Raw genomic sequence first — 14,142 nt, 5'->3', positions numbered from 1 at the left:
TATTATTTATATGTAATACATATACGTATAACACATATAACAACTAAATGGATAAAAGAAAAAAAATTAAACACTAGGGTACACCTGTGGTGACCAAGAAGCTCCTCAATGTGGCTTAAAGGCAAAACCAAGTAACTATTAAACCATAGGATATAATGTAAAGAAATTGTTCCATATTGTAGGTTAGTATCAGATTCTGGCTTACTATAATGAGCTGTAAACATAACTACTTTAAGAACAAAATCCTTAATTGTAAATGCTGCAGAATAAAAGCACTTGTTTGGGTTGATGCAGGACCCACAGGTCAGTCACTATTAAACAATCACTGATGAGTATATGTGATCCAAGTGCACAGGAGGTTATGCCTGCAACCAATCTAGTGGACCGAATAAATACCACTGTAAGGTCTATTCACTCTGAGAAGGGGACTACCCAACTCTCCCTACAAAATATCAAATGGAGCACTCCAGATGAAGCAGTTAATATGCTTCATATGCAAGCCCTGTGGGACTGGTTTTTATGATGTCTGGGATATTTCCCCACCAAATATGACTACTTCTTAGGAATTCCCAGTGTAAAAAACTGCAATTTTAATTCCACATTGGCTTGAAGATTTTAAACTATTGAAGAGAATTTTAAGATTAAATTTACCAGGTTAATCTTACCAAAGATTACTGAAGTCATGTGAATTAAAAAGCATAGCTAGCTTCTATCAGTCTGATTGGCCATTTCTTTAGGTCAATTAATTCATGCTCTTCTTGTAGAACAGAAGATGGCTTCCTGTTCTGATAGCTGATGACTTGGCTGACACTCACCCCTTACCCCAGCACCTGGACCAATTTCCTTATATGGTGCTCTCACTATTTTCTTTTTTTCTTTTGTTTGAGACAGAATATTGCTCTGTCACCCAGGCTAGAGTGCAGTGGTGCGATCTCGGTTCACTGCAACCTCTGCCTCCCGGGTTCAAGTGATTCTCCTGCCTCAGCCTCATAAGTAGCTGAGATTACAGGCATGTGCCACTATGCCCAGCTAATTTTTGTATTTTTAGTAGAAACAGGATTTTGCCATCTTGGTCAGGCTGGTCTCGAACTCCTAATCTCGTGATTCACCCACCTCAGCCTCCCAAAGTGCTGGGATTACAGGCATGAGTCACTGCACCCGGCCACTCTATTTTCAATGTCTCTTTTGGTTACCTTTCAAAATGTTCAACAATTAGACATATACTTCATTTATTTATTTATTTTAATTTTTTTCTATTTTTCGGTTTAAGGGATATATGTGCAGGCCTGTTACATGGGTAAATTGCATGTCACTGGGGTTTGCTGTACAAATGAGATCATCACCCAGGTGGTGACCACAGTACCCAATAATTTTCTGACCCATAGCCTCATGCCACCCTCCCCACTCAAGCAGGCCCCAGTGTCTACTGTTCCCATCTCTGTGTCCATGTGTACTCAATGTTTAGCTCCCACTTATAAGTGAGACCCTGGGGTATTTGGTTTCCTGATGCTGCATTAATTCATTTAGGATAATGGCCTCCAGCTGCATCCATGGTGCTGGAAAGGACATGGTTTTTTTTTTTCTATGGCTATGTAGTATTCCATGGTATATATGTACCACATTTTCTTTATCCAGTCCACTGCTGATGGACATCATATATGCAACTTCAAACTATACTACTAGGCTACAGTAACCAAAATAGCATAGTAGTGTTACAAAAACAGACACACAGACCAATGGAACAGGTTAGAGAACACAGAAATAAAGTCACACACCTACGACCATCTCGTCATCAACAAAGTCAACAAAAATGAGCAATGGGGAAAGGACTCCCTATTCAATAAATGATTCTGGGATAACTAGCTAGCCATATGCAGAAGATTGAGTCTGGGCCCCCTACCTTTCACCATATACAAAAATTAACTCAACATGGATTAAAGATTTAAATATAAGACCCCAAACTATAGAAATCCTGGAAGACAACCTAGGAAATACTCTTCTCAACATCAGCCTTGGCAAGGAATTTTTGGCTAAGTTTCAAAAAAACCAATTGCAGCAAAAACAAAAAAAGACAAGTGGTGCCTAATTAAACTAAAAGCTGGGAGGCTGAGTTGGGTGGATCACAAGGTCAGGAATTCAAGACCGGCCTGACCAACATGGTGAAACTCCATCTCTAATAAAAATACAAAACTTAGCTGGGCATGGTGGCACACACCTGTAATCCCAGCTACTCAGGAGGACTGAGGTAGAAGAATCGCTTGAACCCAAGAGGCAGAGGTTGCAGTGAGCCCAGATCACACCACTGCACTCCAGTCTGGGTGACACAGTGAGACTCCATCTCTAGATAAATAAATAAATAAATAGTAAAATAAAAGTTAAAACACAGCAAGACAAACTATCAACAGAGCAAACAGACAACCTACAGAATGGGAGAAGATACAAACGATGTATCCAACAAAGGCCTAATATCCAGAATCTATAGACAACTTAAACAAATGGAGCTTAAACAGAACCCTTACTATGTAGCAGTTTCTGTATCATACACCTCTCTTGGTTCTTATTTTGGTGGCCTCTGTTTACTTACACAAAGAGAAAGAACTGCTATTCCCATAAATCATGGCTTTGAAAATGGCCACAGTTCCCTGGGTGTGCTTGCTCATGCCTGTAATCCCAGCACTTTGGGAGGCCGAGGTGGGCGGGTCACGAGGTCAGGAGATCGAGGGCATCCTGACCAACACGGTGAAACCCTATCTCTACTAAAAATACAAATAATTAGCCAGGAGTGGTGGCATGCACCTGTAATCCTAGCTACTCAGGAGGCTGAGGCAGGAGAACTGCCTGGACCCGGGAGGCGGAGGTTGCAATGAGTCTGATCATGCCACTGCACTCCAGCCTGAGCGACACAGCAAGACTCCATCTCAAAAAGAAAAAAAGAAAAAAAGAAAAGAAAATGGTAACAGAAGGTTATAACAGTTGGATGATCTTTGCATTTATGTTAGTGTGGTGGTGACAGTATATGGGGCAGCAACATTTTGTTGTAGGCAAAGATGTTAAATTTGATTGTGGAAGAAAGGTGTATGTTATGGATGAGATGTCAAAAGACAGAAGATAGGAGGCATTTGTTCGTTTTTCTGGCCACTCAGTACCTTTCAAATTTTTCTGAAACAGGGACTCACTCTGTTGTCCAGGATTGAGTGCAGCGGTGCTGTCACAGCTCACTGCAGCCTCAGAGTCCTGGGCTCAAGTGATCCTCCTACCTCACCCTCTCAAAATGTTGGCATCACAGGCATGAGCCATACTCCCTGTCCATTTTGAACATTTTTGCCAGATCTAGGAAATTTCTTCAGTTCCTTGGGCTCTTTTGAAGTCGGGCATGTGACTAAGTCTTGTATCTAAGTTTCACCAATGAAACTCATATCAAGATATTTCAAAATTAATCAACTTAACGTTTCAAATGGAATTCGTTTTGTGGGCAAGGGTGGAGGTGGAGGTTCCAGCTTTCACAGGCAAGAGTAGTTGCTCATGTACATGTATCAGGTGCAGACAGCACATTTGTGTGTCAACAGTGGCAATTCCCATAGTTCTTGTGCCAGCAGGAGAGGCAGGTGACTTACTATACCTGTCCCATGGCATAATTTTGGGCATAGTTCCTAGAAGCCTAACTGTGAGCCTGGATTTCTGTCCCTCCCAATCATTCTGTGAGCTACCTACCTTTTTGGCTTAATTATGCAGAGGCTGGGACTGCTGCTGTCAACTGAAAGCGTTGAATGTTCAAGTATTAAACAATAAAACAGGCCAGGCCTGGTGGCTCATGCCTGTAACCCCAGTGCTTCACAAGGCTGGGGCAGGTGGATCGCTTCAGCCCAGGAGTTTGAAACCAGCCCAGGCAACATGGCGGAACCCAGTCTCTACAAAGAAATACAAAAATTAGCCGGGCATGGTGATGTGCGTGTGTAATCCCATCCACTTTGGAATCTGGGGAGGGAGGATCATCTAAGCCCAGGGAGGTCAAAGCTGCAGTGTCATGAATGCACCACTGCACTGCAGCCTGGGTGACAGAGCGTAACCATCTCAAAAAAAAAAAAAAAAAAAAAAGCAAATAATAAAAATCATATATCTCCTCCCTTTAACCCCCCCCGTCCTCCAGCTTTTGGTTGTTTTACAGGTATTTCATTATTGGATGATGATATTCACTTGAGTGACAAGTAGGGTAGGATACAAATACAATTGGTATCTTAATTGAATTGGGGGAGTTGTTTCATTAAAACTGCATAAAACTGGCTGGGTGCCATGGCTCATGCCTGTACCCAACACTTTGGAAAGTCAAGGCAGGCCTCCACTTGAGGCCTGGAGTTTGAGACCAGCCTGGCCAACATGGTGAAACTCCGTGTCTAATGAAAATACAAAAATTAGCTGAGTGTCATGGCCAGCCTGGCCAAGATGGTGAATCCCCATCTCTACTAAAAATACAAAAATCAGCCAGGTGTGGTGGCACGCACCTGTAGTCCCAGCTACTTGGGAGGCTGAGGCAGGAGAACCGCTTGAACCTGGAAGAAGGAGGTTGCAGTAAGTCGAGATCGTGCCACTGCACTCCAGTCTGAACAGAGTGAGACTCTGTCTCAGGAAAAAAAAAGAGTATGGGAGAGAAAAAAAAAGGCCAAGAAATTAGGAAATTCCTGTGAAGGTCACAACCTAAGCCCTCTGGTGCATGGTAGGGTCAGGGGAAGGGTGTTAATCATAAGATTACAGAGAACTTCCCCTCTGCAATACCTTACCTCTATCTCGACAGAGCTACAGTATAAAAATTGGATTCCAACTGAGAGAGCTGAAAGACAGTCTCCATTTAAGACAGAACTGTTAAGGAAACCCCAACACAAAAGAGAAGACATGAATAAAGACTAGAAGAATTGAAGCTGCAACACCGACAGCACACAATGAACACGGCCTAACTCCTAGGCAGATGAACCTCAAACTTTACACTGAAGGTGTATTCACCTCAGTTCCTATTATGGAATACATCATGTCCAGCTTTTTCTAACAAAAATTACAAGGCATGCTGAAAATAAAACAAAACATCTTCCAAAAAAACAAAGCAAGCATTGAAACCAGACCAAGATAAGGCAGAGGTTTTGGAATTATCAAGCTGTGAATTTAAAAGAACTGTGATGACTGTGCTAAGGGTTTAATGTAAAAAGTGGACAACTTGCCACAAAATTGGCAACACCAGATGGGTGATATGAGCATAGATATGGAAATTCTAAGAAAGAATCAAAAAGAAATGCTAGAAATCAAAGATACTGTATTAGACATAAAGAATGCCTTTAGTGGTCTCACCGGTAGACTAGGAAAATCAAGGAAAGAATCAGTAACCCTGAAGCTGAGTCAACAGAAACTTCACAACTTGAAATGAAAAGAGAGGGGAAAAAAGTGAAACCAAATATCCAAGAACTCTGGGACGATTACAAGGTGTAATATATATGTAAAGATAAGAGAATACAGAAGAGGAAGACAGAAATGACCAACAGAACTATTTGAAAATTAATCACTTAAAATTTTCTAAATAAATGTCTAGACCCAGAACCACAAGTCCCAGAAGCTCAGAGAACACTAATGAAGATTAAGTATGGAAAAAACCTACCCCTAGGCATATTATATTCAAACTGCAGAAAACAAAAGACAAAGAGAGATTCTTGAAAGAAGCCAGAGGGGGAAACCACCTCACCTAAAAAGGAACAAGGAGAATAATGACAATGTATAATATTTCTCTTCAGCAATCATGCAAACAAAGAGTAAAATGTTTAAGTTGTTAAAACAAAAACAAAACAAAAACCCCACACAGCTAGAATTTTGTATCCAGTGAAATTATCCTTCAAAAGTAAGGGAAAAACAAAGACTTTCAGAGACAAAAACGGACTGCATTTACCACCAATAGACCTACATTTCAAGAAATGTTAGAAGAAGGTCTTCAGAGGGAAGGAAAATGACATAAGTCAGAAATACCAAATCATGGCCGGGTATGATGGCTCATGCCTGTAATGCCAGCACTTTGGGAGGCTGAGGTCAGGAGTTCGTGACTAGCCTGGCCAACATAGTGAAACCCTATCTCTACTAAAAACAAAAAATTAGCCAGGAGTGGTGGCACACACTTGAAATCCTAGCTATTCACAAGGCTGAGGCAGGAGAATTGCTTGAACCCAGGAGGCAGTGTTTGCAGTGAGCTGAGATAGCACCATTGCACTCCAGCGTGGGTGACAAGAGCAAGACTCAGTCTCAAAAAAAAAAAAAAAAGAAATTACAAATCTTTGTAAAGAAGGGAAGAGAAGGGAAAGTCATTTGTGGAGGAATAAAGGTAAGATTTTTTTAAAAAACCTAAAGTATTATATTGAATTATTAATCAGGAATAAACTAACTTTTCCTATGTCTATTCAGTGTTCTACTGACAAAATGATTAGAAAAGAAGCATTGAAAGTGTCTGTATTTGCAATGTTTCTAAGGTTCTACTTGCTTCTTTCAGAGTATTTTTTTTTTTTTTACAGACAGGTTCTTGCTTTAAAAAAGATAGCCTCAAACTCCTGGGCTCAAGCAATCCTCCCACCTCAGCCTCCCAAGTAGCTGGGACTACAGGTGTGTGTCACCATGCCTGGCTAATTTTATTTCTTGTAGAGACAGGGTCTCACTATGTTGCCTAGGCTTGTTTTGAACTCCTGGTCTCAAGTGATTCTCCCTCCTCAGCCTCTAAAAGTGCTGGGATTATAGGAGTGAGCCACCATGGCTGGCTTATTTATACAGTAATTCTAAGCCACATACAATACAGCCACAAGAACTAATGAGTGAATCCACCAAGGTCACAAGATGAAGGCTAAGACATAAGAAACAATTGGTCAGGCACGGTGGCTCATGCCTGTAATCCCAACACTTTGGGAGGCCAACGTGGGCAGATCACCTGAGGTCGGGAGTCTAAGACTAGCCTTACCAACATGGAGAAACTCCATCTCTACTAAAAATATAACATTAGCTGGGCTTTGCGGTGTGTATGCCTGTAATTCCAGCTACTCGGGAGGCTGAGGCAAAAGAATCGCTTGAACTTGGGAGGCAGAGGTTGCAGTGAGCCGAGATCAAGTCATTGCACTCCAGCTTGGGCAAAAAGAGTAACACTCTGTCTCAAAAAACAAACAAGCACACACACACACACACACACACAAATTCTGTTTTTCTATGTCAGCAACAAACATTTTAAAATAAAGTTTAAACAAAACAATTCCATATATAATAGCCTCAAAACATAAAATATTTAGGAATAAATCTTACAACAGATGTGCAAGACCAGTATATGGCCAACTGAGGCACATAACTGAAAGAAGACCTACATAAATATGAAGACAGATAAAACAGTCAGGGCACAGTGTTTCACACCCATAATCCAAACACTCTGGGAGACTGAGGATGGAGGGTTGAACCCAGGAGTTCAAGACTAGCCTGGGCAACATGGCCAAATCCCCTATCTACTAAAGATACAAAAAATTAGCCAGATGTAGTGGCAAGCGCCTGTACTCCCAGATATTCAGGAGGCTGAGGTGGGAGGATGGTTTGAGCCTGGGAGGCAGAAGTTGCAGTGAGACAAGCTCTCACCGCTGTACTCCAGCCTGGGTGATAGAACCAGACCCTGTCTCAAAAAAAAAAAAAAAAAAAAAGATAAAACATATTTATGAATCTGAAGATTGAACATTGTTACATTTCAATTATTCCCAAATCTGTCCAAGCATAGTAAGAGCAAGCTTTGAAACATAAACTTAAGAATATCCAAAGCCTTCTAGATAAGAAGAGTCGAACTGAGAGGCCAAGGTGGGAGGATCACCTGAGCTCAGCAGTTCAAGACCAGCCTGAACAAAATAATGAGACCCCCACCTCTACAAAAAAAAATTTAAAACTAGTAGGGTAGGGTGGTGCATGCTGGTAGTCCCAGCTACTCAGATGGGTGAGGTGGAAGGGTCACTTAAGCTCAGCAGGTCAAGGCTGCAGTGAGCTGTGATCATGCCGCTGTACTCCAGCCTGTGAAACAGTGAGACCCTCTCTCAAAACATAACAAGAACAGAGTTGTAGAGGACATACACAACTTGGGTTTAGAACTTAGGAGTTAGCCGTTAGCTAGATAATGTGGTATTGGCACAGGCAGTCACTGATGAGCTTTAACGTGCCATAAGAATCACCTAGAGTTCTTGTCAAACACAAACTGCTGCACCCTGCCCCTAGAGTCTCTCAATTAGTAAGTCTGAAGAGGAGGCAGAGAATCTGCTTTTCTAAAAGATTTCTTAACTTTGATTTTGGAATAATTGCATACATACATAAATACAATTTTTTTACAATCATTAATTCTTCTATATTGGTAAACAAATTTATTAGCCCTAATACTGTGTGTGTGTGTGTGTGTGTGTGTGTGTGTGTTCCTTGGCAGTGGTGCAATCTCAGCTCACTGCAACTTCCACCTCCTGGGTTCAAGTGCTCAGCCTCTTGGGTAGCTGGGACCACAGGTGCATGCCACTACACCCAGCTAAGTTTTGTATTTTTGGTGGAGACAAGGTTTCGCCATGTTGCTCAGGCTGGTCTCCAACTCCTGGCCTCAAGTGATCCACACACCTCAGCCTCTCAAAGTGCTGGGATTACAGGCATGAACCACAATGCCCAGCCTTTTTTTCTTTTCTAAGATAGTGTCTCAAACCATTGCCCAGGCTGGAGCACAGTGGCACAATCACAGCTCACTGCAGCCCTGACTACACAGGCTCAAGTCATCCTCTCACCTCATTAGTAGCTGGGACCACAGACTCATGCCAACACTCCCAGCTACTTTTTTTTCTTTTTTGGTAGAGAGTGGGCCTCATTATGTTGCCCAGGCTGGTCTTGAATTCCTAGGCTCAAGTCATCCTACCTCATCTTCCCAAATTACTAAGATTAAAAGCATGAGCCATTATGCTTGGCCCCGGGTATTTTCTATAGTCAAGATCCTATCATAGCCTAACAGAGGTACTGTTTGTTCTTCCTTTCCAATCTTCATGCCTTTTATTTCATTTCCTTGCTTAATTGCCTGGGAACAACCTCCACTACAAAGCTAAATAGAGATGTAAAGAGTGGACATCTTGTTTCTCATCTTTGGAGAAAAGCTTTAAGCCTTTTCCCATTAACTATGTTAGCTCTGGGCTTTTGTACATGGGCTTAAGGTTTGTAGCAGGTTAAGAAAACTGCTTTCTATTCCTATTTTATTGTTTTCATCCTGTTGCATTTTCAGGAAATGTCTGTTCTGCATCTATTAGAATGATCATGAAGTAGTCGTCCGTAATTATAGGAACAGAATATGCTCCCTTAATTGATTTTCCTTTATTGAGCTAACCTTGCACTCTTGAGATAAATCCCACTTGGTTACAATGTATACTCCCTTTTATATGTTGCTGCATTTGGTTTTCTAGTTGTTTCCACACCTATGTGCACAAGAAACATTCATTTATATGTTTTTGAGTTTGTCTCATTTTGCTATCATTGAAATACTGCTCTTGAAGAGTACCTTCAGAAATGTTCCCTCATCGGTTACTTTTGGAAAACTTTGTGAACCACTGGTGTCAATTCTTAGACAAATGTTTGGTAGACTCAACCATGAAAACCACCTAAGCCCAACCTTTTTGTTTTGTTTTGTTTGAAATAGGTTCTCGCTGTCACCTAGGCTAGAGAGCAGTGGTGTGATCATAGTTCACTGCACAATACCATGCCTGGCAAATTTTCTAAAAATTTTTTGTAGAGAAGGGTCTTGTTATGTTGCCCAGGCTGGTCTTGAATTCCTGATCTCAGGCAATCCTCCTGCCTTAGTCTCCCAAAGCACTGGGATTACAGGCAAGAGCCACTGCACCTGGCCTCCACCTATTTTTATAGGAAGTTTTTGGGTTATTGATTTTATCTCTTTATGACTAAAGAGAGGAGAGGTAAGTAAGTGTGGGGAGACAGAAAAAGAGAGAGAGAGAGAGAGAAAGGAAGAGAGACTTTTTTTTCTTTATTTCTTTATTTTTTTCACTGGGGGATGTGTTGCGGGATGGAGAATTGCTCTGTTGCCTAGGCTAGAGTGCAGTGGTGCAATCTCAGCTCACTGAAACCACCACCTCCCAGGTTCAAGTGATTCTCTTCCTCAGTCTCCTGACTAGCTGGGACTACAGGCGCGCACCATCATGCCTGGCTAATTTTTGTATTTTTAGTAGACACAGGGTTTCATCATGTTGATCAGGCTGGTCTCAAACTCCTGACCTTGTGATCCACCTGCCTCAGTCTCCCAAAGTGCAGGGATTACAGGCATGAGCCACTGCACCTAGCCAATATTTTTTTCTTTTTCAAATTTTCTATTTCTTCTTAAGTAAAATTTGGTAGTTTGTATTTCTGTTTGAAGTTCAACATTCGTCTAAGTTTTCTAATTTGTCCACATTCAGTTATTCTTAACTTTTCCTTATAATTCTTTTTATTTCTATAAGTTCAATAGATATGTTCCTCTTTCATTCATGATTTTACTAATTTCGATCTTCTTTTTTTATTTTGGTTAGTATATCTAAAAGTTTACCAATTTTCTGTATTTTGGCTTGGTGAATTTTTATATTCTCCTTTTATATTCTATTTCATTTATCTCTATTCTAATGTTTATCATTTCCTTAGTTCTAGTGATTTTAGGTTTAATTTGCTCTTTCCTTGTTTTTAAGAAAGTTGGGTTTTAGAAAGTTAGGTTACTGATTTGAGATCTTTCCTCTTTCTCAGTGTGTGCATTTATGGCTATAAATTCTGTCTTAGCACTGTTTTAGCTATATGCCATAAATTTTAGTATGTTTTGTTTGTTTATGCTATACAAAGTATTCTCTAATTTTCCTTTTCATTTCTTCTCTATCCCTCTGAATGTTTAGGCTTGTGTTGTTTACTTTCCACCTATTAAAAAAATTCCCAAATATCTCTCTGTTACTGTTTTTGTTTTTTCTTTTTTTTTTGAGATGGAGTTCCATTCTTCTTACCCAGGCTGGAGTGCAATGGCATGATCTCAGCTCACTACAACCTCCGTCTCCCAGGTTCAAGTGATTCTGCTACCTCAGCCTCCCAAGTAGCTGGGATTACGGGCATGTGCCACCATGCCTGGCTAAATTTTTTGTATTTTTAGTAGAGACGGGGTTTTACCATGTTTACCATGCTGGTCTCAAACTCCTGACCTCAGGTGATCTGCCAGGCTCAGCCTTCCAAAGTGCTGGGATTATAGGCCTGAGCCACCGTGCCCTGCCACTGTTATTGTTTTTGAGGATGAAAAAAATCCCTTTTATTTTTTTATTTCATGGAACATTTTACAGGAACAGTTTTTGAAGTTCAGACAAATTGTGATTTACAGAAAATTCAAGTGGAAAACTGAGAGACATGAGGTAATCCCTGGGATGAACAACAGCTTTTAATATTTCTACTTATTCAAAATTTTTTCTGGTGAGTTTGTTTTTTTAAATTATAGTAGGGACACTTAAGATGGTATCTAGCCACTTACATTTTTAAGTATACAACACTTAATTTTTTGACTATTGGGAAAATGTGGTACAGCAGGTCTCAAGAGCTTATTTATCTTGATTAAAGAAATCTTGTGCCCATTGAATAGTGTCTCCCCATCTCCTGTACACCCAGCCACTTGCAATCACCATTGTACTTTCTGTCTATGAATCTGACTGCTCTAGCCACCTCTATACATGCAATCATATAGTACAGTATGGCTGACATTCTGCTATTTTCTATATGTCTTACATCTCCTTTATTCCTCTATTCTTCTATTACTGCATAATTTGCTATTAAATAGATATTTTCCAGGATAGCTTTTTAATTCTCTTGTTGATTTTTTACACAATATATATTTTTTCAGTTATTTTCTTACTGAATTCCCTGGGAATTAAGTAACATCATAATTTGTTACAACTTTAAACTGGATTAATACCAATTCAATTACAACACTACACAGAACTGTGCTCTATACCTCCATTCACCTCTCAACCATAATAATGTGAATACAACAAAACAAGATAATAGGGCACACTGAAATCACAAACTTAGAAATAATACCCAGAACTCAACACCTTGCCCAAGGTTGAGAAAAACTAATCTGAGATATAAATGCCCAAAAAAGAGATGCAAGTTCAAACCCCATCCAAGAGAGTATAAGAAAAAAGAAAATAGTGAATGACAGACATAGAGACAATTCAAATACACATCAAACAAATGCCTCAATACAGAAAAAAAGTATACCACACTACTTAAAAATATGCTACAAAACAATAAAATACTTTGAGATGTGATAGAACAGAATTCAGAATTACAAAAACTAAAAACTGAAGTGTTAGACTTGAAGACTACAATGAAAATGAAAACAATTTCAGAATAACAAAGTCAAAAGGAAGAAGAATTCAACCCATGAGTCTTCAGGAGTATTTTTAAAAACAAAAGGAAAGGAATATGCCAAAAGGACATGAAAGTCAATAACTGATCCATTTTACTGGTTTAATCTGGATTTTGCATATGTCTAAACTTTAATTAAAAGGTTTATATCTTTTAAAAATTAATAAAAGTTCTACATCATCAGTTAATGGCAACTAATTACATTTCACAGACAATCCTAATTCTTAACAATGAAACAAAAAAATCATATAGGACTTGGTTCTTCCTAACATATTGACTTCTTAGCCTATAAATCACCCCTCACTAACTCTGCTCTGCTCTAACAGCTACTCCTCAAACACACAAACCCTATTCCCCATTTAGGGCCCATGCACGGGTTGTTCACTCTTGTTGGAATGCCCTTCCTCAAACAGTCCAATGACCTAAGGCCTCTGCGTCTCTGGACAAATGTTATCTACAGAGAAAAGAATCCCTGAACACCCTACATCTGTAAAGGTGCCTATTTTTGTTTACTGACCTTTGTATTTCATGCCTGATGTGATTTATCTGTTTGTTTTCATGTGAATTTTATGTCTTCCTTAACATACTCAAATCTCATAATGACAGAAACATTACTCAGTATTACCACACTGATTGTGTCAAGCATGGCCCCAGGCAGAGAGTATTCAAGTATTTGCCATATATACAAACAAGGGAATTGGGCCATATATATGAATCTATGTGCAATTGTGGATTGCAATATGTGGATTTTAATCCAAAATCCATGTAAAATGATGGCATCCTGGAAGAACAGTGCTTGTCCCTCAACTGGGAGGGAAAGAGAAGAAAAATAACATGGTGAGTAGGTACTGAAGGAAATACACAGTTCACTGGCTGTCTCACACTGAAATACCCATTTCTTCTCCACATCACAAGCCTCCTCACTGAGAAACGAACTTTATGACCAATGAAAGTGTTTAATGGTGCTGCCATTCCTGACTCAATAAAGCTCAAATCACTTCAATAAACACAAGGGAAACAAATTTAGGCCAGGCCTGGTGGCTCATGCTTGTGAGCCAGCACTCTGAGGTGGGTGGACTGCTTGAGCCTAGGAATTTTGAGACCAACCTGGGGAACATAATGAGACCCCCATCTCTAAACAAAAGAAAGAAAAAAGAGAGAGAGTGAGAGAAGAAGGAAGGAAGGAAGGAAGGAAAGAAGGAAGGAAGGAAGGAAGGAAGGCAGGCAGGCAGGCAGGCAGGCAGGCAGGCAGGCAGGCTAGTTTCTTGAAAGGCAGCCCTGAAAATCACAATGGAAAAAGCACACATCCTACAGATGACAAACACATCCAGTGAGACCAAGTTACCATAGTTCTTCACCATCACCTCCTGGTACAAGGTCTTCTGAAACAGGTCAAGGTATTCCCACTCCTGATGGGAGAAGTCTAGGGCCACATCCCTGAACATTAGGAATTCCTGAAACAGCAAACCCACATATTACTGGGGAAATTAAAGAAAAGACTTAGAAAATGAAAGACTGCATTGCAGCAGAAGGGCAATATAACCAGTGCATAGACTAGAAATCTGTGCTATCAGGGGAGGGGAATTCAGCAGAATGTCTACGTATTTTTGAAGACTACAACACAGAAAAAAACTTTCTGCCTGCTTTGGGACACTTCTTAAATATCTGACCCGTTTGAAAATGACAAAATTAATAAAGTTCTTCTGT

General features: G+C 40.1%; 1 long non-coding RNA gene across 1 annotated transcript; it reads right to left on the bottom strand.

The window, feature by feature from the left end:
• Positions 1-2,307: 2,307 nt before the first annotated feature.
• Positions 2,308-14,142, bottom strand: LOC115894903. The gene is made up of 3 exons (XR_004055137.1): positions 13,781-14,142; positions 3,712-3,908; positions 2,308-2,340 (listed from the first exon to the last, which is right to left on the bottom strand). It is a non-coding gene; the product is annotated as an uncharacterized LOC115894903 (long non-coding RNA).

This window comes from Rhinopithecus roxellana, chromosome 19 (assembly GCF_007565055.1).
Source record: "Rhinopithecus roxellana isolate Shanxi Qingling chromosome 19, ASM756505v1, whole genome shotgun sequence".
In the NCBI taxonomy this organism is placed as follows: Eukaryota; Metazoa; Chordata; class Mammalia; order Primates; family Cercopithecidae; genus Rhinopithecus; species Rhinopithecus roxellana.
The sequence above is the reverse complement of the archived record's forward strand: the minus strand, read 5'-3'. Positions and strand labels throughout refer to the sequence as shown.